Here is a 25,844-nt window from a genome sequence, read left to right on the forward strand (position 1 = left end):
AACTATGGAGAGCATGACACAATAGCAAATGACATGAAATGGAGTTTGACATAGGAGCCAGGCCCTGGGGACAATCCAGCACTGTATCTGCACCACACAGCGTTGCCGAAAATAGGGATGAGCAGGGACCATATCCATGAACTTGAGGCACATGCTGCATAGGTAATACTGAAAACATGCCCACCATAACTGGCTCACTGCACCTTGAGTGTATGTGCAGACAAACATCACACACTGGCCAGACCTAGCAAGGAGATATCAGGTTTTGACATGTAGGCTTTGCCCGCACCAACCACCCCCTACATGAGACAATTTGTTGAGACACAAGAAGCACTTACATCTCTTAGTCTGGGTGAAATACACATGGGCTGGATGAATGCAAGATTGGACACCAAATACCCAAGGTGCGCCTGTCCAAATAATCATGTACAAATGGTCATCGTCAGATGATTGTAACAAGACAAACAGGCACTGGCCACCGTGAGTATGAACAAGGAAAATCAGGTCAGGCTGTACAGTGGACACTTGTACTACATTTTACGTCAATATACATGGTGCCAGGGGACAATGGCACAGAGCACAACCTATGCTGTAGACACTGAGAGTGTCCACATTTTGTGATGACACACATGACACCTAGGAAAATATGCCCCAGGGGACAGTTGTGGCCACACAACTCCATGGTCCTGAATGAGAATGACTGCAACACACGCCACCATCCCTGCACTATGCGTATCGCACACTCATGCACATCATGTCACAGGCCACAACATAGGACATGCGTTCCGTAAGGCATGACACTTGAGAGACTAACTCCCATGTCTGGACTCAGCATCAGTGCCAACTGACATGGAACCCACAAGTACTGAACTGGACAGGGCACAGGGAAGGTCCCAAAACCTGCTACACACCACCCCCACACATAATGCTACAGGCATAGTTCACGTGGAGAAAGTGCCAGCCTACATAACCTTGTGAAGGAGTGACTACACACAGACCAGGGAACACATTGCAAGGAGGGGAAGAAAGCCAGGAGAGCACCGCTATACTGTGGGTAACAGGATCTGCACAGCACCTTTAAACCCTGGCAGTGTATCCATGCAACTGTGCACTTACAAATGCTGGTGATACACAACAAACACACATGTACCTACCCCCTTCCTGCTGCTGCTTCTCCTGTAAGTGCCTGTCCAAGTCTGGAAATACCACCGCCAGCACACGCTTGTGGATGTGGCTCAGAAGGCGGCGCCTGCGGTTCTTATGGGTCTCAGGTGAGTCCCCCAGCAGGACCCGTGCGATCCTCCGTGTCCAGCACCGGATATCCAGCCAGCGTTTCCTCACCTGGGCCAGGCGCCGCTTGCGACCGTCCGTCCTCCTCACGGCACTGACGGCGTTCATCCAGATCTGCTTCTTGGCAGAGGCGCCTACCTGTGAGGATGAACAAGTGACACTACATCAATACACCTGGCACATGTCACAGAGACACATATTAGAACAAATATGCTGTTTACAACAAGGCATAGTATGCATCCAACGCATTGCACCTTTGTCATCGGGACATGATCCTCTGGGGAAGGGCAAAAGCAGTACCTGCCATTGAAAGTACACAGGTGGAATGAGGGCAACGACACAATCAATGATCCAGGCTCACACTGTGCATCACAAGCTACACCAGGATAATGTGCAGCACCTCTAAGCAGTCACATGCCACAGGCCACTGACGCTACCTCAGCAGAGTACACAGACATACACAGGCACAGGACATTCACCTGCCATTGCCAAATGCAGCGACACACCTCACTCTGCACATGTGCCACTAGACGGGGGGCTCACAGGTGTGGGGCTGGCTCTGCACGTCAGACACACAGCACTGCTCCCTGCTCACATCACATGGGCAGGGTATATCCATCCCTCATGCAGCCTGGGTGCCACACTCCACATATGCACCCACCCACATGACAGAGGACTTACACACACACCCATGTCCAGGGTACGAACACATCATGTGAACACTCTCAGCACAGGTACGCAGAACTAACACACATCTGTGGGTACAGTCACCTGTCACACTGGGCTGACCACATAATCAAATGAGGACTGTAGAGGCTACATTCCCAGGAGGACAAGACAGGCAGAATGTGGCATGCACCATGCAGTGATTGTCACAGTAAACACAATGCAAGTGAGGACGGCAGACATGCACCACAGCATGCTCTGGCTGGGAGACATCAGGCATTCCCCCCCCTGGGACCCCCCCTACAGTACATAGCATGTGTGTCACACCTGGACACAATGCCAGAAGTCACAGTCACAAACAAGGGACACAGTCTGTGCTAGTAGACTCTGCACTCACCTGATACCCTAGTCGCCCATACAGCAGGGGGTACTGTGGGAGGATCACATCCAGCAATGCCAGGTTCTCCTCCAGGGTGAAAGGATGTGCCCTCTCCACAGACCTTGACATGGTTCCAGGGAATCAGTAGCAGCAGCTGGGTCGTAGAATCCAAAGATGTGCTGGCAAGTGCTCCCTCATGGGACCTGGCTGCCTTATATCTGCCTTGCTGGCCTGTTTCATGCACAGGAGTACAGAGTGATTGGTCACTCACAATTGCATCCTATGTTTCCTCCAATCCCTTCAAACCTAGCACAGTCAGTGGGTTCTTATTGTGTTTTTTTCTTGAGCATGATGTCAACTCCAGAACCACATTGCAACAAAGTAGATTCATTCAAACTGACTACTGCTGTGCACCTGCTGAAAAAAATTCAAACTTTAAACTTGGTCTCCATGACAACCAGCATGCATGTAGGCCTTTATACTTGTCCCTCATGTGTCCCCTATGTAATTTGGAGTTTCACACACAGGTACGGTGCGTACCGGGGCCCTAGGGCACCCCAAATGCATAGCAACGGCCCGTACAGGCGTGTGTACGGTCCGTATCACTATGGGTGTGCTCGCGTATGCGTACCCATAGTGATAGTGAGCGTACAGGCATGAGTACGGTCCGTACCACTATGGGTACGCATACGCGAGAACACCCATAGTGATAGTGAGCGTACAGGTGTGTGTACGCTCACTATCACTATGGGTGTGCCCGCGTATGCATACCCATAGTGATAGTGAGCGTACAGGCGTGAGTACGGTCCGTACCACTATGGGTACGCATACGCGAGAACACCCATAGTGATAGTGAGCGTACAGGCGTGTGTACGGTCCGTACCACTATGGGTACGCATATGCGAGAACACCCATAGTGATAGTGAGCGTACAGGCGTGAGTACGGTCCGTACCACTATGGGTACGCATACGCGAGCACACCCATAGTGATAGTGAGCGTACACACGCCTGTACGCTTACTATCACTATGGGTGTTTTCGCGTATGCGTACCCATAGTGGTACGGACCGTACTCACGCCTGTAGGCTCACTATCACTATGGGTACGCATACGCGAGCACACCCATAGTGATAGTGAGCGTACACACGCCTGTACGCTCACTATCACTATGGGTGTTCTCGCGTATGCGTACCCATAGTGGTACGGACCGTACTCACGCCTGTACGCTCACTATCACTATGGGTACGCATACAGCAGCACTCCCATGGTGATAGAAAACGTACACAGGCCCTCTGAGCGAATGTACGGTGCCTTTCACACATCACAGTGGTGACAGGCAGCACACAGGAAGGAATAGAGCTGACATACTTGTCCATGGATGGACATCAAGGCATTGTCTGGGCAGTACTACATGTGTGGGGCACAGGTGTGAAAGGCTGTGATGTGGCACATTACTCCTGAGTCGGTAAGGCACCAGATGTATGATGAGATGTGTACAGATGTTATGTGTGACGGTGCAATGTGTGCCAGGCATGCCCTTAACTCCTTTGACATGTGTGCATGTCGTACTGCACACTTGGGATGAGCGTCACTGGCATGGCACAGTCAACAACACACGCAAGTGTCCCCTGATGCCCGCTACAGGGGTTACCACACCAGACATGTGACTACCCACGGTGCACGATGTGTCTATGTCATGTATGTGTGGTGTGTTACCATTAGCTTGATGTTGGTGTTCCCTCAAGAGCATCAGCTGTTGCAGCAACCAACATGTGTCTGTGTGTAGATGGACATGGCACACTGTTACGCACACCAGGCCACATGTGGTATTGGATGTGAGGTGCGTATGTATGCATGGGACACGGAGTAGCGTAACAAGGACATGTCTGCATCCTCTCAATGAATGTGTGGTGAGTCATTACATGTACACCTTATTGGCAAGGTGTGTGGGCTGTAGGGGTGGGCGGAATTTGCGGAATTAACCTTCGCAAATTATCGCGAGAATGTTTAAAATTATCGCAAACAAGCAGAAATATCGCGAAGATGCGGAAGTTTTTTTCCGGCATGTTCGCGAGATTTTCTGCATGGTTGCGGGTCGCCAACTTACCCATGTGGTTGCTTGCGGGCGAGGCCATCTTGTTTTGAGTTGTTCTCGCGGTGCATGATCGCGAGAAGAAAGACGTGATCGCGCGACGCATGACGTCACTGCGGGCGCGAACTGTCGCGAGACAGCGCAAATGGCTAAAAACAATACAACATCTCATGGAGAACGCGACCGGATCAAGAAAACTTGTCGGCGAACGCAGGGATTCAGGTAAGGCGATCGCGCGCGCGCGAGAATGTATCATTTTACAGCGCGAGCAAGAAACAAATTATCGCCAAGCTGCGGAAACCGGAATTTTTGACATTTTCGCGCTCTCCGCGGAACGCAAAAATGTCAAATTATCGCAATTTCCGCGAACGGAACGAAATTTTTGCCCAGGCCTAGTGGGCTGTCCTAGTGTAATGTCATGTGACCTGTGGCTCTAGTGTTCCGCTACCTGTCTCTGAAATCGACATCCTACTTCTGCTGATGTGTTGATGTATGTCACTCCTGTGTTGCGTCTGGCTGTTCACTTACACTGGGACACAGCTAATCCCATGCCATGGCATGTGGAGGTTCACAATCTCCGTGTGTAGCTGGGTCTTGGTAGGAGTGTCACCTGGCAGCCATACGTGTCCAGGGCATGTGGCACATACCTGACTCTGTATGTAGCATATGTGTATTGACAGATTAACATGTGCTCAGTACAAATAAATTGTTGTTGTAGTGCACTCACTCTTCCTTGTCACTTCCAAATTACTGCAGAGCGCCGCCTCTTCCCCGACCAATTCCGGACTTGGCTGACATGCGGGAGAATGACTGTATCCGCTGCTACCGCTTCCCCCAACTGTTGATTGAGGAGTTGACGGCAAGGCTGGCACCACACCTGCAACCGCTGCACAGGTATCCTACGGCACTGACACCCAAGCTGAAGGTAATGGCAGCCCTACATTTTCTTGCCACGGGTACCTTTCAATATACCATAGCTCATGTTGGTGGCATGTCCCAGAGCATGTTCAGCCATGTGCTGCATGATTTCTTAGAGGCCATGTTGCTTCACCTGGATGAGTTCATCCATTTCCCTACTCCTGAACTGTTGACTGGGGTCAAGCGTGGATTCTATGCCCTGGGAGGGATGCCCCATGTCATTGGGTCCATAGATGGGACACATGTGGCTTTGGTACCACCACAGGCACAGGAGGTAGCGTACAGGAATCGCAAGCACTACCACTCCATCAATGCCCTTGTGGTGTGTCTGTCCAACATGGTGATTTCACATGTCTGTGCTCGTTTTCCAGGATCAGCACACGATGCCTACATCATGAGGCGTAGCAGGCTGCCTGAAATGATTACGCAGCTGCGCAACGAACGAGCATGTGTTGTTGGTGGGTACACTCTGGCAGTCCTGTATTTAACGCCATCTCCCTGTCTTACTGCTTCTCCTGACCCACTGTTGTCCATGATGTTTCCATGTAGGGGACGCTGGCTATCCCAACATGCCATGGCTGATCACACCTCTCCGCAACCCCATCACGCCGGCCCAGCTCCGCGGCAACACCGCCCATGGCCGGACAAGGCGAGTGATAGAGAGGACATTTGGCCTCCTGAAGAGCCGATTCAGATGCCTCCACAAGACCGGCAGCGCCCTCCCATATGCCCCGGCGAAGGTCTGCAAAACCTTCATGGTCTGCTGCATGCTGCACAACATGGCAGTTGAGAAAGCTGTGCCACTCATCCTGGATCAAGATGATCAGGACCATCCACCCGTGGAGGACGAAGGGCTTGGCAATGGGGCTAGTGATGTGGAGGATGTGGTTCCGCAAGAGGACATCCGGAGTCGGCTCATACGCGACTTCTTTGCTTAGTGGTGAGTACCAGTGTCTGTGTGTGCACGCATTGGTCCCCGTGTGGCATGTGTTGCGATGTGTGTGTCCATCTGCATGTATGCCACGTGAGTCAGAGGTGTGTGTGGATGTGTCACTGGAGTGATGGTGCCAGTGATGAGTGTATTACCCCAGTCATGATTGTGACCTAGCATGTTGTCATCCTTACATGTGTCGAGTACATGCACATGCAAGTGGCTGTGCTTTTTGTGGCTGACTTCTTGTGTGTCTCTCATCCCCAGGTACTTGCGCATGCCGTCTGCTGGTTGCATTGTTGTGGCACTGCTATTCCTCATGGACACGTCATTGTGTTCTGACTCAGCGTTACACGCACGGACAAGTTTGGAAGTCTCCTTAGGGTAAGGGATGCATCAGGGGTGTATTGGGTGTGGCAGTTGTTTATGATGTGTGCACACTGCCCCTGTCAATGTTTGGTTCCTCTGCAGACATGTCGCATCACCATGGGACACATGACATGTAGCTGGGTAGACCTGAATAGATGGTCAGACTTGTTGCCAGTCATCTGTGATGGGATAGAGGATTGTGATGATGGCATCAATGTGTGTAACACTGCCCTCGGACATATTGGGTTTGCATTTGCTTGACATGGTGTGGGACTTCCACATCAGAGGATCAATGGTGTATGGCAGCCTCTCTGTGAGCAGCAGGGGGTGTTTAGCTGTTAGCCGACACTTGTGTGCCAGTTCCATGGCTATCACGCATTTGTGCTGCAGAAGGGGGGTTCCAGTGTTGAACCCACATGTTACTCCACATGACCTGTTTATGTGTACTCCGAGTTGCCTCTGCATTCCCGAATACATGAATAATAAAGGTGTCCCTATGCCTCCAATGTGCCTCTTCTCAGTCAATGCTGGTGTGTTGCCACGGTGCATACGGCATGTCTGGCATGGTTTTCCCTGATAGTGGCTATGTGTCTATGTGTCGAGTAGCAAGATGCAAGCTGTTTGTGTGGGATTAGACTGTGTATTGTGCATGATGTCCATGACTGTGTGGGTATTGTGACATGTGCCATCCCCATGCATCCAACGTTGGGCAGGCCACCATTCTCTGCATCCACCTGACTCAAGCTTGCAGGACATGGTTCTGCCACCTGTCCACACATACCTGGGTGCCCCCCAGGACACTCCACATGATCCCTGACCTCTGCGCATGGCTGTCGCTGTACTCAATATGTCTGTCGGCATGGTTGTGCGGCCACCCCCTCAGCTGGTTGGGCCCATCACGGGTGTGTATGGTGCTCCATGTCTGTGTTGCCTAATACATTGTGACCCATGTGTGTCCTGTGCCAGACTCAGGCCCCAGGGTGTGGATGGTTGAAGTCAAATGAGAACTCAGGCATGGTTAGACTTTACAAGACACATGTAAGGTAATAATGCAAAATGTAGGCATCATCTCTTAATCGTGTAACTTTTTATTTTTGTTGGGGTACGTGGGGGGGGTATGACATGAGGGGCTTTCCGGGTGTGTGGAATCCAAAGTTCACTAGGGGAGTTGGTGTCCTTGCCATTGGAAATCCTCAGAGTCCATGCCACAGTCTTTGTCAACATTGGTCAGACAGTGACCAGCAAGTCCATGTGGCAGAGAATGTCTTTTGCTGCTGTGCTGCTGTTGGTCCAGTGGGCCAGGTGCCAGGCCAGGTGTCCTGGGAGATGGTGCTGTTGCGCTGACCCTCACGGTCTTTTCCGTGGACGACCCGCCCTCCTGCGGGGACCCTCAGAAGCAGGCCGTGACGATGTTTGGGATGCTCCGTCGGATGACTCCTCCTCCTCCTGATCCCTCCCTGTGGGTGGTGATGTTCTACGCCTGGTGGCACAGGGAGGGTTGCCCATGTTGTCGGCTATCCGACGGAGTGTACTGTGAATTCCCGTGAACACCGTCACGAGCTCAGCCTGTCTGTCCTCCATCCGCCCTTGGTGTCGCAGTAGACAGGCATGTTGCTCCGCATGTTGCTGGGCCTGCTGGGTCTTGATCTCCTCGAGGATGGACACAACCTGGGCTATGCCCGTGGTGTCCTGCCGGTATGTGTCCAGGATGTTTCTGACATGGGAATATACCGGTTCCGCAGCCAACTGGTCAGGCTCGCGCCTCCGCGTCCTCCACTCCCAAAACCCCTGCCCACTTGCACCTGGCCTGCCCTTGTGGGCACATCGGGTCTCCGGGACCCCTGAGGGGTGGCATTGGCATTGTCGCCTGCCTCCTCCTGGGTGCCCGGTACACCGTGTCCCTCCTGGCCAGCCTGGATGCATTGTGGTGGTGGGGCAGGGATCCTGGGTGTCTCCTGGGATGTGGCAGGAGTGGGGGTGGTGGTTGGCCCAGTTGTACCTGACGCAGGTGCTGCAGGTGGTTGGACACCAGAGGGGCCAGGTTGGTCGGGGTCGGGGTGGTCCACAGAGTGGTGAGAGTCGTCGCTGCCGGTGGGTCCGTCATCCCGCAGAGCCGGGTCCTGTGAGTCTTCCCCCCCAGTGTTGGGGGGTGATCCACGACGTTGACCTGTGTGTGAGAGTGACAATGTTAATTTTGTTCCATGCAACATCCATGTTTCATTCGTTTCTAAGTTGGCACATTTCCTCAGGGAATTTGGATATGTCTTGCTTTCCACTCACAGTGCACTTGTGCATGGGTATGTCCCTTGGCCACAGCTTTTGAGACTTTACCTATGTGTGGCACAGTCTTACTTGCTGCGTCAATTGTGACTGCAGTCAGCAGTGGAGTGAGCAGGTGTGGCGAGCCATGCATTGGCGCCTTCCGTGTTGCACTGTACGTGGGCACATGGAGTTGTTCCACACACGTATATAATGCAGGTAGCTGGCGTTGTGCTCGTGCAGAGGTTGAGACATGGCCTAGTGTTTTGCCATGGAGAAGAGAGGGGGATTCAGGCACTGGCCACCCTTGTCTACATGCACACAGTCCACCTGCTGACGAGCAGACATTCCCACCCCCCCCAAGGCTGAATTGGTCTCCCTGTGTGTCCCTTTCTCACTCCCTCTCTGTCCCCCTCTCCCTCCCTCCCTGTGTCAGCCTCCTCCCTCTGTCCGTCTCCCTGTGTCTCCCTCCCTCTCTGTCCCCCTCTCCCTCCCTCTGTGTGTCACCCTCTGTCACCTCAGCCCAGCTTCCTAGGCACACACTTTTTGCAGATCTTTGAATGGCCCTTGGCTTGTTGATGTGAGTTTGTTTCTGATCTCCAGGCACCCATTGGGTGTAGTGTCTGTGTCTGCGCTGCTGCTGTGGTGGTGTGTGCTGCCACTCTTTCACAGTGTTGGCTGTTCATTAGCTGCTGTCATGTGCACAAACGTGCCGTCACCCCCATGTCTTAATGCAAGGCGTCCGCCATTTGCTGGCAAGTCTTTCCTGTGTGGGGACACACTGTTTGTCTGGCTGTGACCTAGGCCATATGGGCAGAGGGCATTGTTGTCTGCTTCTGAGTTGCACTATGTGATTTTTGGGGCCCACACTCTCGCCATCCGGCTTACCGTGTCTTGTGTTGGTGTTTTCTGTGGCCTGTGACTTTGCATAGTCCAGCTGGGTGCATGGGGCATGGTGGCGCCAGTGGCATGTGCGTGTTCATGGAGTGTGGTTGAGTCATGCGATAGCTTGGGGTGGTTGCGTGCCTGATTGTGAGTTTGGTTGTGGATGACGTTCCCCCCATGTGAGGTGAGTTGTTTGTGTACTCACCCGGGTCTTGGAGTCCTTCTAATCCGTCCACTGCCACCACCGGCAGTATGGCCATCACCCTCTCCTCCCAGGGATGGTATTGTACGCGTCTGTGGGGCGGCCCTCCTCCAGTGACGTTGGCCTGGTTGTGGTCGTCGGTCATTTTGGCTCGGACCCTCCTCCGCAGATCGTACCACCTGGCTTGGCATTCATGCCTGGTCCTTCTGGTGGACGCAACAGCATTCACAGCATCGACAATCGTCTGCCACATGGCTGTTTTTTCTGAAATGCTGGTCTGTCTGACCAATGTTCCAAAGAGGTGTGGCTCGACTCTGAGGATTTCATCGACAATGACCTCCAACTCTCGGCTAGTGAACTTTGGATTCTTGTTAGTGGGCATGGTGAGGGGTGTGGGTGTGGATGGTTGTGGGTGTGTGGGTGTGGTTGTGCAGGTGTGTGTGTGAATGTGATGAGGGGGTGTTTGTGAAGGTGGGTGTGTGAAGGTGTGCAAGTGTAAGGTGTAGTAAAGGTTCAAGTATGGTGATGTAGGTTGTCTGTGGGGTCTGGCAGCAGTGAGTCTGTTGCAAAGGCTCATGGTTTGTGTCTGTGGGCCCTTTTTATTGGTCCATTGGTGGGTGTGGCTGTGTTTGAACTTTGGGTGGGTGTGTTATAAGGAGTGGTTGTGTTTTGGGATTCTGTTTGGGATTTTGGCAGTTGCAGGTCACTGAATGTGTTGTTTTTGTGCTTGTTGGACATGTTTTGTGGCTTTGTGCCATTCGAATGGTGAATTCTTGTGTTGTTTTGCTTTGTCCTGGTTGTGTACGTGCGTTTTTAGCATGTGTACGGTGTGTACTTCGAGATTTTTGTTGTACAGTGCTGTCCTTGTGTTTGCTTGGTACGACTCGTACATGCGCGATGTTGGGTGAAGGTGCTGGTGTTGGGGCCTGGGGTGCGCTCCTTCCTTAGAATGTTGTGGTGGGGGTACGCTCCATACGTACGCGGGTGAGGGTACGTGTCGTACATACACGGTTGGGGTGGGGGTACGGTCCGTACATACACGGTTGGGGTGGGGGTACGCTCCATACATACGCGGGTGAGGGTACGGGTCGAACATACACGGTTGGGGTGGGGGTACGCTCCATACGTACGCGGGTGAGGGTACGGGTCATACGTACACGGTTGGGGTGGGGGTACGCTCCATACATACGCGGGTGAGGGTACATGTCGTACATACACGGTTGGGGTGGGGGTATGGTCCGTACATACACGGTTGGGGTGGGGGTACGCTCCATGCATACGCGGGTGAGGGTACGTGTCGTACATACACGGTTGGGGTGGGGGTACGGTCCATACATACACGGTTGGGGTGGGGGTACGCTCCATACATACGCGGGTGAGGGTACGGGTCGTACGTACACGGTTGGGGTGGGGGTACGCTCCATGCATACGCGGGTGAGGGTACGTGTCGTACATACACGGTTGGGGTGGGGGTACGGTCCGTACATACACGGTTGGGGTGGGGGTACGCTCCATGCATACGAGGGTGAGGGTACGTGTTGTACATACACGGTTGGGGTGGGGGTACGCTCCATACATACGCGGGTGAGGGTACGTGTCGTACATACATGGTTGGGGTGGGGGTATGGTCCGTACATACATGGTTGGGGTGGGGGTACGCTCCATACATACGCGGGTGAGGGTACGGGTCGAACATACACGGTTGGGGTAGGGGTACGCTCCATACGTACGCGGGTGAGGGTACGGGTCGTACGTACATGGTTGGGGTGGGGGTATGCTCCATACATACGCGGGTTAGGGGGTATGTGTTGTACATACACGGTTGGGGTGGGGGTACGCTCCATGCATACGCGGGTGAGGGTACGTGTCATACATACACGGTTGGGGTGGGGGTACGGTCCGTACATACACGGTTGGGGTGGGGGTACGCTCCATACATACGCGGGTGAGGGTACGGGTCGTACGTACACGGTTGGGGTGGGGGTACGCTCCATTCATACGCGGGTGAGGGTACGTGTCGTACATACACGGTTGGGGTGGGGGTACGGTCCGTACATACACGGTTGGGGTGGGGGTACGCTCCATGCATACGCGGGTGAGGGTACGTGTCGTACATACACGGTTGGGGTGGGGGTACGGTCCGTACATACACTGTTGGGGTGGGGGTACGTTCCATGCATACGCGGGTGAGGGTACGGGTCGTACTTACACTGTTGGGGTGGGGGGTACGCTCCATACGTTCGCGGGTGAGGGTACGGGTCGTACGTACACGGTTGGGGTGGGGGTACGTGTCGTACATACACGGTTGGGGTGGGGGTACGGTCCGTACATACACGGTTGGGGTGGGGGTACGCTCCATACATACGCGGGTGAGGGTACGGGTCGTACGTACACGGTTGGGGTGGGGGTACGCTCCATGCATACGCGGGTGAGGGTACGTGTCGTACATACACGGTTGGGGTGGGGGTACGGTCCGTACATACACGGTTGGGGTGGGGGTACGCTCCATGCATACGAGGGTGAGGGTACGTGTTGTACATACACGGTTGGGGTGGGGGTACGCTCCATACATACGCGGGTGAGGGTACGTGTCGTACATACATGGTTGGGGTGGGGGTACGGTCCGTACATACATGGTTGGGGTGGGGGTACGCTCCATACATACGCGGGTGAGGGTACGGGTCGAACATACACGGTTGGGGTGGGGGTACGCTCCATACGTACGCGGGTGAGGGTACGTTTCGTACATACACGGTTGGGGTGGGGGTACGCTCCATACATATGCGGGTTAGGGTATGTGTCATACATACACGGTTGGGGTGGGGGTACGGTCCGTACATACATGGTTGGGGTGGGGGTACGCTCCATACATACGCGGGTGCGGGTACAGGTTGTACGTACACGGTTGGGGTGGGGGTACGCTCCATACATACGCGGGTGAGGGTACGTGTCGTACATACACGGTTGGGGTGAGGGTACGGTCCGTACATACACGGTTGGGGTGGGGGTACGCTCCATGCATACGCGGGTGAGGGTACGTGTCGTACATACACGGTTGGGGTGGGGGTACGGTCCGTACATACACTGTTGGGGTGGGGGTACGCTCCATGCATACGCGGGTGAGGGTACGGGTCGTACTTACACTGTTGGGGTAGGGGGTACGCTCCATACATTCACGGGTGAGGGTACGGGTCGTACGTACACGGTTGGGGTGGGGGTACGCTCCATACATACGCGGGTGATGGTACGGGTCGAACATACACGGTTGGGGTGGGGGTACGCTCCATACGTACGCGGGTGAGGGTACGGGTCGTATGTACACGGTTGGGGTGGGGGTACACTCCATACATACGCGGGTGAGGGTACGTGTCGTACATACACGGTTGGGGTGGGGGTACGGTCCGTACATACACGGTTGGGGTGGGGGTATGCTCCATGCATACGCGGGTGAGGGTATGTGTCGTACATACACGGTTGGGGTGGGGGTACGGTCCGTACATACACGGTTGGGGTGGGGGTTCGCTCCATACATACGCGGGTGAGGGTACGGGTCGTACATACACGGGTGTACATACACGGGTGTACATACACGGGTGGGGATTCGACTCGTACATTGGAGGGCTGGGGGGAGTATTGGGCGCGTATGCGGGCTCATGTCTCCATGGTTGCTATGGGAGTAAGGTGCGGACGGTGTTTTTTCCATACGGTTGTAACATCGGACGCACGGGATGGATCGTACTTGCGCGGTCGGACTTCACTTTTCACATTTGTACGGTAAATCGTCCGGGGACGTGTCGGACACATTTTCCGACCCGAGGACGTGTGGGGATTTATTCCCAATGCGATTCGTATGGACTTTATCCCATGCGAATCGTACTTGGCAGTTTGTACAGCACTTGTACGATTCGTACGGTAAAAAGACCGGATACGAGTCGTACGGGGAATTTTTTTACAGGATCGTAAACGGCACCTTGTGTCCAAGGAAAGAAAATGCCAACTTTCAAAAAGTGGCATTTTCAGAATTACAATTATGAATCCGACTTCACCATAAGTTAGGATTTTAAATTGTAATTCCAAAAACACCAAGCATGAACTGGTGATCACTTCCCATTTAGAAATTACACTTATAAAATGTAATATGGGAACTCCAATGTTATCCTATTGGAGAGATAGGCCTTGCTGTTGTGAAAAACAAAAGTAGGAGTTTTTCACTACCAGGACATGTAAAACTTAAAAGTACATGTCCTACCTTCTGGATACATTTCACCATGCCCTCTGGGCTGTCAAGGGCCTACTCTAGGGGTGACTTATATGTAATAAAAAGAGAGGTTTGGGCCTGGAAAAGGTTTATTTTGGCAGGTCGAAATAGCAGTTAAAACTGCACACACAGGCTTTGTAATGCCAGGCCTGAGACACGTTCAAAGGACTCCTTAAGTGAGTGGAACAATCAGCGCTGCCATCCCACAAGTAGCATTCAAGGAGTGAGCACATGCACCTTAGCACTGCTAGCAGGGTAAGGTGCAAAGAGGCCTAATGGCAGCAAAAACAAGATCTGGAGAAATAGAGGAGGTAGGCAAAATGTTTGGGGAAAGACTACCCTAGGCTGACAAGTCTAACGTCTGCTCCCCCCCTCAGATTGTGCAACCCATTGTAATCATTAATGTTGCTGCCCCACACCCAACCATTCAGTTCCTTGCTAGAGTATTGAACAAAATCTACCCAGGACTGGTTGGGGAGCTTCTTGCTGTCTCTGAACCGCTGGAGGTACTTTTCAGGGGTCAGCCCAAACAAGCGATCAATATTGCTTTCATGGGGGTTGTTGGACTAGGCCCTTTTTTGCTAAAGTTCATTAAACTTTTTTGCCTTCCTCTTAGACCTTTTACTGACGTGGTGTTGCCGACTTAGATGCTTTGGGCACTTTGCCACTGCTGATCAGTGTCAAAGTGCAAGTGCTCCCCGTATAAGGTGTTATGGTAATAGGTTGTCCATAATTGATATGTTTGTCCTACTAGTAAAGTCCCTAGTAAAGTGCACTATGTGTGCCAGGGCGGGTAATGCAAATGGTACCTGTGGCCCTGCAGCACTAATTGTTCCACCCATATAAGTAGCCCTAAAGAGAGATCTCAGGCCTGCCACTGCAGTGCCTGTGCTCAGTTTGGTAACTGCCTTGTTGTCCTGACAAGTGCACCCACTTGCTAGGCCTTACCCTTCCCTTTTTATGCACATCAGACACTCCTATAGTAGGCTCAAGATACCCCCTGGGCAGGGTGCAGTGTATGTGAAAGGTAGGACATGTACTGAGGTGTGTACCATGTCCTGACAGTGAAATACTGCCAATTTTGTTGTTCACTGTAGCAATGACATCTTGCCCATTGGACAAAATGGGGAATGCTGTGTAACATGTTTCCAGCATATCTTCCCATCTGCATAAGATGGAGAGATGGAGTTTGGTGTGCCTGAACTGAGAATTTAATAACACATCTTTTTGTGAAGATGGTTTTTAAATTGTGTGTTTAGAAACCACACTTTTAGAAGTGGCTGGTTTCTTGTCCTAACCATCCTGCGTGCCTCTGCCTGGTTGTGTATTGACTGTCTGGGTTTAGATGTGACAGTGTCAGGGGAGTGTCCTGACCAGTAGCGAACCGTGGAGGGAGTGCGGTGGGGTGGTGGGGTGGGGTGGGGAGGGGAGGAGCAGGGTGGGGGTAATAAACTACGGAATAGGGCCCAATGGAGGTAAGTAAACAAATAAATAAATAAAAATAATTTCATTGCGCGCACTGCATTGCCAAATGCGATACAGCGCGCGCAACAAAATTTGTTTTATTTATTTATTTATTTACTTACCTCCGTTGGGCCCCATTCTGTAGTTTACTACCCCCACCCTGCTCCAAGCCCCGCCCAGCCCCACTGCCCTGCAGCACTTCCTCCACGGGCCGTTACTGGTCCTGACACCAGGTTGAAACTACTTTGTGATCAAGAGGAACCTCTGCCAAAGAAGAACAGCTGTAGAGACTGAAGAGAAGGACAGCCCTTGCTGTGTGTTCTGGAGCTGGCCTGTAGTTTGCTGATTTGACTAAGGAGAGGACAAGGGACTTTGCTGTGTGCTGTGTCCCCCTGCTTTAAAGGACTTTGCTGTGTGCTGTGTCCTGAAGTAACTTGTCTCCAAGGGCCCGAGGAGAGCTGGTCCCCTGTTGTGGAATCTCAGGAACATCAAAGTTTCCAACCATGTCTCACCGACGTTTGGTGCATGTGCTTTTGCACGCCTGAGACTGCAGTGTGGTCTGTGGTGCTGTTTACAAGGTGCCCCATGATCGCATTGACCCGCAGCATGAAACATCATCCACGCTGCTGCATTGCTGTTTGTGGCTCGAGCCGTCATCGTAACTGAGGCTGTGAGTAAGGATCGGCGCTGCCGGCCCAAGCCACAACGTGCTAAAGGATTTCTTGAAGCTAAGGAAGCTGCAAGGTGAAAGGGATAGTGATCGTTGTTCGCCAAGAGGACTCTGCCCAAGATCGTCAACAAAGGAGAAGGCAGTGCCGTAACCTGTCCGGCTACGGCGTCACCTAGGGACAGAGCTGCAGCGTCATCGGGGCCGCCCAGCAGGACGTCCAACGAGTGGGGAGAGAGAGAGAGAGCAAGGCAGCGCACCCCCAGGTAAGGCTTGGACTCTGGTCGGGAGCCGCAAGCGTGTGTGGCCTGGGGAGGCGTGCAGGAGGAGTACAGGAGTGCTCCGATCTCTCTCCCGCTGCACTGCGTTAGATGCTCTGAGTCCCCGAACGGCCCGTACCAGCACATCAGTACCGGGGCCACACCTTTAAGCTTACGACGGTTGTCTCTGTTATTGGGGCCTAGTGGTGCCTGAGCTGACCGCGCAGAATGGCTTATAGCATTATTCCTAACATTACGAACTGTCTTATTCTTGCACTATGAACCGCCTTATTCTTGCATTGAGAACAGCATTATTTTTGCATTACGAACCAAATTATTCTTGCATTACGAACTGCATGATTTCTGCATTACGAACTGCATTGGTACTTGCATGAAGGACTGTCTTAATTCTACATTACGAACTGCATTACGAACTGCATAGCATTGCATTAGGACTGCATTAGATCATTGTGAACTGCTCATTAATACCCCAAGAACCTACAAGTGAATGTTGGCCTAATAACCGGCAAAGTGAAATATTTCTAATACGCATATGTTGGATTTCTATCATTTGGTCTCATCGTATTTCTTTTGATAAAGATACTGCAATTTTTATAAAATCAGTTCGGTGTCCATTTGTAGTGTTATCACTGTGTTACTGGGAGTGTGGTTGCAAATACTTTACACATTGCCTTGGAGATAAGCCTGGATGCTTGTGCCAAGCTACTGGAGGGTGAGCTGGGATAATCTAAGAGTGTGTCCCTCTTTTCCCTGACTAGAAGCAAGGGTCCCTATTTGGACTCGGTACGTACCTCAGCCAACTAGAGACCCCCAGTTCTAACAGGGGTGTACTTGGTTTGGTCCACAACCTCCAACATAAGAAGAATGCTCTTATGGGATCTTGTGAACCCTCGGGGCTACCTTGCAGGCAGAAAACATCTTGTCAATATAATTTTCCATCACAAAACCGGGCTCCAAATCCTTGGGAATGCATACCTTTTTATCTCCTTCAGACACTGCATATATAATGCCACCAATGTTGCTTGAATCTGTCTGCCTTTCTTTTCATTCCAGATCCTAAAGGCTCCTTTCATGAGTCACATGCTGCAAAGCTAGTTTCTCCTCCACGGACAGTTTTTTTCTCATCCATCCTGAGTCTGGCCATCTCCAGCCTGAACTCTCTTACCGCCCTCCTCTCTACCAGCTCCTCTGGGTACAGGCTGCAGGAAGATACCCTGCTCCCTGACCTGGCATGGAACTCCAAACTAGGGGTCAAGTATTCCCTTTCATGAGACTCTTGGCCCTCTGGACTGAGATCCAAATCCTCTCCTTACCTGTTCATCTCCTCATCTCCTGTAGTTTCTGTAGCAAGCGACTGGTGGACATCCGCCCAGGCCCTTAGAGCCTTTAGCAATTCCACCTTCCTGGCGATACTCTTTTCTGGAAGTCCCCTCTCTTCATACAAATCTTTAAGCTGGGCTACAGTGTAGGTGTCCATGTTTGCCAGATCAAACCCCATGCTTTTAGATGTGGATTCAGGCACAATAGAGAGAATTTTTAAAAAACAAAAAGGCCAATCAGGGAGACTTTAAACTTTAATTGGTCTTAGATATGAGATGGTAGTGTACACCAAATCACTGTATGGCACTGCACAAACACAAGTCCAATCCTCATCGCTGAACACCAGTGTAGGAAGCTAGATTACTGGATGACTGGGGTGTGAGCCGTGGTCAATCTCCATCCACAATTCTTGTCAGGGTGAGGCACAAGAAAACCCCAAATAAACTTGCGCTCATTTCCTTGGTTGCTTGACATAGAGCAGTCAGGCTTAACTTAAAGGTAATATTTAAAGTATGTGTGCAACATTTAAAACATTAAAACAGTGAAAAGCCCACACAAAAAGTATCCCACAACATGTTAGAAAAATAGAGCAAAATTTAATAAATCAAACATGATCCAAAATGACAAGAATCCAATCTCTAGAACCAGAATTATTAATTTTTCAAGATTAAAGTGAGAAGTAGCACCTAAAGGCAAAAAACGCCAACTGGACATATCTGGCTGCGCTAGACCGGGTTGAAGTCAAACATTCAGGCTAACTGCGATAGAGCATGGGTTTGATACAGTCCCAGATCAGTCCCGCTGAGGTTTTACCTTCGCAAAGTTTGTCATATTTTCCGTTCATAGTGGAGAGGTTCGCAGGGCAAAGGAGAGCATCGCTGACGGTGGTCAGATTTGTGCAGAGAATACGGCGAGGTTCGCAGACGGGCAGGCTGGAGCTTCGCATTGGAGGTCCTCAATGGGTGATTGATACTTGATGTGTGAAGAGCCGTTCTGGCGGTGGCTAGGGCTGATTTTCAGTGCAAATTGTGCTGTTCTGGTGAGAATGGCCTGTTTGCAGTCGCAAAACACCCAACAGCATGATTTAAGGAGTCTGTGAGCCACATCAAGGGTTTATGACTTGAGAGGCCCCATTTGGTGGGCAGGAACCCACGGCAGCTGGGTCCAGGGGCTGGATGTGGAGCCATTTATGTCCTTGAGGCTCCGATCAGGAGGCTCAGAGACTAGCCCTTGAAGTCACCCTGGGGTCCTGGTTTCAAGATGAAGTTGCAGTTACCGTTTTTACTCCCCAGGTAAAAAGGCAGCAGGTGGAAGGTCAGCACAACAGGGAAACAGTTCCTTTTGGGCATCAGTCTAGCAGCGTGACAGTCCTTGCAGCAGCACAGCAGGTGTTCTTCCTGGCAGAGCATCCACAAGCCCAGAAGTGCACTGAAGAGTTGGTGACTGTGATCCAGTATTTATACACAGTTTTGCCTTCGAAGTATGGGAGAAGCTTCTAGAGGTTTCTCTTCAAGTCTCCAGGCATCCTGTCTTCCCTGTCCTGGTGCCAGACTAACAACAGGGGGTATGTAGCCCTTTGTGTGGAAGCAGGACATAGCCTATTCAGGTATAAGTGGGGCTGTACCCAGCTCCTCACTCCTACCCGGCCATTGATGCCCCATCCAAGCACACCTAAGCTCCATATTGTGTTTGACTATCTAGGGGGAATACACAAAGCTCAACTGTCAGCTACACCCTGTCATGTCACCTGAGACAGGCTACAAGTACTAAAGGGCTAAGGCAACAAAATGCCAACTCTCTAAAAGTGACATTGTCAAAATTGGAATTTAAAATCCAACTAAATCATAAGTTAGGATTTTAAAATGTGATTCTAGAAATACCAAATATGACCTGATTATCTCTTCCCATTTGGAAATTACATTTATGAAATGTAATAAGGCAATTCCAATGTTTTCCTATGGGAGGGATAGGCCTAGCCGTAGTGAAATACGAATGTAAGAGTTTTTCACTACCAGAACATGTAAAACTTAAAAGTACATGTCCTACTTTTTCAATACATTGCACCCTGCCCTCTGGGCCGTCCAGGGTCCACCCAAGGGGTGACATATGTATTAAAAAAAAAGGTTTGGGCCTGGTAAAAGGTTTATTTTGCCAGGTCGTAATGGCAGTTTACAACTTCACACACAGCCTCTGCAATGGAAGACCTGAGACATGTTCCAAGAGCTACTTTAGTGGGTGCCACAATCAGTGCTGCAGTTCCACTAGTAGCATTTAATTTACTGCTACTGGGAACATGTAGAACCATTTTACTAGGGACTGATAGGTAAATTAAATATGCCATATGAGGATAAGCCAATATTACCATGTTTCAAGGTTTGAGCACATGCACTTTAGCACTGGTTAGCAGTGGTAAAGTGCACAGAGTCCTAATGTACACAAAACAAGATCAGGAGAAATGCAGGAGGAAGGCGAAAAGGTTGGGAGAAGACCACACTAAAGCTGACAGATCTAAGAGGAGCATTCTTATATTTTGCAGATTCTCTGTAGTTTGTATAGAGGTATGGAAATTGTCGGTAGGGTTAATATGAAGAAATGGCCAAAGGCTGCAATTACTTTTCCAGAACTAATACCTGAAGACATCTGGAAATTATAGCTTTTTCAGAGCGGGACTAACAATGTTGTATTTTTCCCTGATGTTTTTTTGCTGATTTGTCATTTGTAATTGTAATCTGCTGGTATTCAACACCTTTTAAGGGCTTTTCAGAAAATTAATCTTCTGTCTCAGTGGTGTTTAGGCTGTGGTAACAGTAAGAATTAAAATACCATTTTTGCAGGCCAAAATGCTACATCTGGAATCAAGAGCTACGGCTTACACAATACTTTTCTCTGTGTACTTCTGAGACAGATTTGGGTTATTCTCTTATAGTAAGGTAAGGAGTAAGGAGGAAGTACAGACCAACACATCATCATGTGGATAATCCATGGAATGAGACAAAATATTTACGCCCAAGCTCTAGATCTATTAAACAAGCATTTGCAATGCAATCGGTGTCGCCTTTGGGACCTTATATGTATTTAGCTATGCAGCACATTAGCCTGGGTACTGAAACATCTACTGTTCTTTAACATGGAGGGAAATTAAGTACCAATATGTGTGACATCCCAGGATGGGAACACACGGAGAGAAATATTGCCTTTCAGTGGGAAATGGTATCGTCCAAAGCTCTGTTTATAACATAAAATCAGGGCCTTCGGTGGTCATATCACTGAAAATACAAGATTTGTAAAAAATATTATTGTCTACTGGTGCTCGTGGAAGACAATTTCTATGGACTGGAATCTAGAGCATGCTAAAGTGATTTGGGTATTTTACTGCCCTCTGCTTGTTGTTTCCTATCAAGATAGTTAAATAGAGGCAGCTACCAGAAAAATAAAAAAAAGCAAGTCCCAAAGCAGAAAGCAATTCTCTTAATTTGCTGACCTCTACTGGTCATTTTCTATCAAGACAGTTAAATAGAGGCAGTTGAACAGAACAAAACGTCCGTAAGCAGAATCAGACAAGTCCTTGGGCTGATCTCCAGAGCCCACAAAGTACATACACGTATAAGTATATACTAAATTATATACAAGAGGTCTTGAATGCTCAACCTAAAAAATTTAAAAGGAGATGGACATCTAGATTCAAACTCTATCTTTGGCTGCTCCGACAACCATGACAGAGACAAAGCTGCAACATATGAGCCCCTAAAACACTGCCTAGATGAAGAGAACATCTTGAAAACCTCACACCTTCAGAAGCAAGGAAAATCCTAACATGGCCAGAGATTTAAACAGAAGGAAAGTCTCATGCATTCTATATTGAGATAGCAATTTTTGCCAGACAGAAAAGACTTTGTCCTAGCATGTTGTAATAGTTTGCGATAAAATGCTGTGGCCATTCATTTAATATGTATTTATCAAAAAAAGCATGCTACTATATCTAACTAACAACATAGCCCAGGACATCCACAATTACACAGACTGCAGTCAAAAGATAAATCCTGCTCTGGCATTTCGTTTTACGTCCCTATTTTTATTTTCTTCTTTCCAGAGTGATGGATACAGATTCAAGTTAATTTGTTAGGGGAGTTGAGGTCCCTATTGCTTAATATAAGAGTATTTAAACCATTGTGGATGGAGTTGACTGTGTTTTTTGGTTGAGTTTTGGAGCCTTTTGTGGGTGCAAGCAGTTTGTATTCTCACTGTGCATGGCATAATGGAAAGATAGCTGAGAAGGTGTGGATTCCCTAACCTGGCACCCTAAAGTTACCCTATCTAACGGAAGGTTAATTCCCAATATCTAACGTATGAAATCAAAAGGCATTTGTTAATCTTGGTCAGGATTCTGAGGTTTTCAGACCTCAGTAATTGGCTCTTATAAACATTTTGTTGGTTTACTTTGGGGTGTTCATTTTGGTGTGTTATGGTTGGACTACCATGTGGGAAAAACATCTGTCACCCACACTGACCTTCCAACCCTGGCCCTACCTAGATTATAAACCAAAATTGGGTTGTCAAGTTGACAATAAGCATACCAGTGGAAGTGATGTTTATTATTGCACAATTATGTTGACTCCTGGGTATCAGCCACGGTACACCATACATGACTCCTGGGTCAAGAGCATTTCCAAGGTGAGATCTTCTGCTAATTTCTTGAAAGATATGGGGCATTATTGTTGTTATAAGCATCTGCTGCAATATTTTACATTGGTGCAGCCTTTTCCTGTATTGTCCAATAGTGTTTTTGCACAAATGCTTGAATACTATGCAAAAAGTAAATATCCCTCTGTAATGGATGTCTTTCTGTCATAGTTTAACCATCACAAGACGAATATTGAGGTATCACTGCAGGGTGTCAGAAAAACTAACCAGGAGTAGAGAGTATGAGCTTGCTTGAAAAGCAATATCCTTAGAAAGTGTGCCTTTCAATCAGGACCACCATCCATGGGTTTGAAATGACTTAAACTAGCTACAATGCACATTTATTATGGCATACCATGTACGGCCCTACTATGTAGACCCTGCCATCCATACCTCCCTCTTTCAATTTACCAGAATGGAACAGGCAATCAACAGTAGCTTTTATCTTCTTGCGCTCTTTTAATTTTTGAAGGTCTCAGATTCAAATCTTCTGCCACCATGAACAATCCTTTTATGATTATTTCACTGGCCACACCTATAAGGTGAACACCAAAACTCTGCGCAAGGAGAGAAGGGTTTCACCATCTTGATTTTGTGCACAGATGGGCACTGTGGAATTGGTTGTAATAGAGCAAATAGGAACTGTCACTAAAGTGGGTAGGGTTTTTTAAGTTAACTTTATTGGCCAGATGTTGAGATAACAAAGTGGTCCCCTATTTACCTTTATCCATCATCTCATCAGGTTTAGTCCCATCATCTTCAGCCTTACAATACATTATCTGTACAATTCATGAGATCTGAATAAGGGGAGTATGATTACCCTTCAAAATAAAAAGAAATCACATCCCCCGCTCTTCCCCTTAATGAATCTTTCCTATTTTGGTGTCATTCTGTTCATTTAACTAGTCTCAATTTTTATAAATTTGAGTAAGAATTTTATTGTGTTGTTTTTCAACTTTGCAACTGTTTTAGTACTTAGAAATGCTTTTCACATTTTCTTAAGTTAAGCCTCTACAATATAGCTACTAAGTGTTGACCTCAGGCGTTATGACTAGTAACATTATTGCTTGTGGTGAAATACCATCCACCCCAAATAATAAACCACTTTCTCACAATAGTTGCTCATTTTACAGTTGAATCTCTTTTATATAAACATCATCATACTTTCCTGGTCCATAAGTCTTGCTGACAGATATGTTTCAAAATGAAAGTTGAAATGTGGTATCCTGGAGACTGTTCAAACATGATGTTGTGCCAAGATATTATGGGCCTGATTTAAAGTTTGGTGGATGAGACTCAAGTCAAGAGACCAGTCAACTAGCCCTTGGAGCCACTTTGGGATCCTGGGTTCAACAGATGCAACTCACCCAGGCAAGAGGGCAGAAGAGAGTGGGTCAGCACAGTAGGGCAGCAGTTCCAGCAGAGCATCAGTCCAGCAGAGTGGCAGTTTCCTGACAGACTATCTACAGGCCCAGAAGTGTACTGCAGAGGAGCAGGTTTAAATGCCCAATATTTATACCTGGTACCCTTCTTCCAGAAGTTGGGAGAAGCTTTTGGAAATTCCCCTTCAAGTTCCCAGGCATCCTGCCTTTCCTATCCTTGCCCAGTTGACTATCGTGCAACAAAGTACCAAGGAATAACTGTACCTGTGACCTGTCGCATTTAGCAGCTCTGATTACCTGAAACAGCAAGAAAGCTCCAGACAACGAGGCGGCGTAGCAGCAAGGCAGAAAGGCGGCAGGTAGTAGGAGGAGCAGGAGGAGCTGAAGCGGGCCGGTCGGTGCTACATTCTCAGGGGGGCTTTCGCCGCTTCTCACCCGCCGCACCGGCTAACTGCTCACTGCTCCCACCGTATACCCGCATCTAGCAAGCTGCAGCAAGAAGCTTGCAGCAAGAAGCAAGCAGCAGCAGCAAGCTGAGCAAGTCAAGCAGCACCCTAAGTGCATGCGATAAGGCTTAGAGCAGTGAGTAAAAAAAGGGCAAACCACTGGGAGTCAATCGACAAGGCCGCACAAACCCCGAGCAGCCAAGCACCTACCAAATATCTGCAAAAGATCTTCTGGCCACTTCAATGATCAAGCGGAAGGAAAACAAAAAGCAACAGCCTTAAGTATCTAGCCCTCAGGCGGCACAGTAGTAGCTAACACCAAGTAGACACAAGGGATGGCGGCAGGACCATCCGAGCTTGAGCTCCTCTGTCCCCTTTCAATAAGCAACAATAAATAACAAGCCCTTGGTAGAGAGTTCGGCGGCAGCATGAAGTGGGCTTCCTAGGGGAGGACCAGACTCAGAACTCTATGGAAAGCAGACCTAAACCCACGCCTGTCTTCCTGCTCACACAGCTCCTACACACAACTGCTCCCAATCAGGGCTGACACTGGAACCAGACTCAGCAACTTGCGCACCAAGGCACAATCAAAGAAGGCACCAAACATAATGCAAAGCAGACAAGCAGACAAGCAAGGCAATAAGATATCAACAGCATGAGGTTGGCAAGAGTGGGAGGGACCCCCAAGAAAACCAAAAAGACAGGCAGTCCCAAACACAGCACCAGAACTACAGCCGCCATAAAAAGACATTAAAGATAGCAGAGATATCAGCAACCATTTCAATGATGGCAGCAAAGACAGCAGTAACAATAGTAGCCCAGTAGCAACAAAGAAGCCCAAAAAAAAGTTCAAAAGAGACAGACTCAAAATGTAGCAAACCAGAAGAACTCATCACCGTTGAGGGAACGACTCAGGGAAAAAACTCATGCACACATCAACCAAAAATTTACAATACATTTGCATTCCTGAAAGATACCGGCAAAGCAATCTACTCGAAGAGTGAGGACATTAAGGGTCTCAAAGCCCACTGAACACTTCTTAGGGGCACCAACCTCATTATCCGCAGGGGACTACCAAACTGTGGCCGGTCCAATGGACACAAATATAACATCGTTAAACTGGAATAATAGCCCAAATGGAAACAGGGCTCAAGGGGAATTCTCCGCTGTGAGCAGTAGTATGTGTTGTAATCTTGGTATGCTCTGCCCCCCCTGTATTCCCTTCCCGGTTGGTACATTCCCCTGGTTGTTATGAACGTTCTATGCAGCCTCCCTGAGGCGAGTCACTGTGAGAGAATATATTGGACCAGTTGGTGATGCGCAATAAACGTTGTTCTTACCTGAGTACTTTCTTCA

The sequence above is a fragment of the Triturus cristatus genome, chromosome 12 (genome assembly GCF_964204655.1).
Source record: "Triturus cristatus chromosome 12, aTriCri1.1, whole genome shotgun sequence".
In the NCBI taxonomy this organism is placed as follows: Eukaryota; Metazoa; Chordata; class Amphibia; order Caudata; family Salamandridae; genus Triturus; species Triturus cristatus.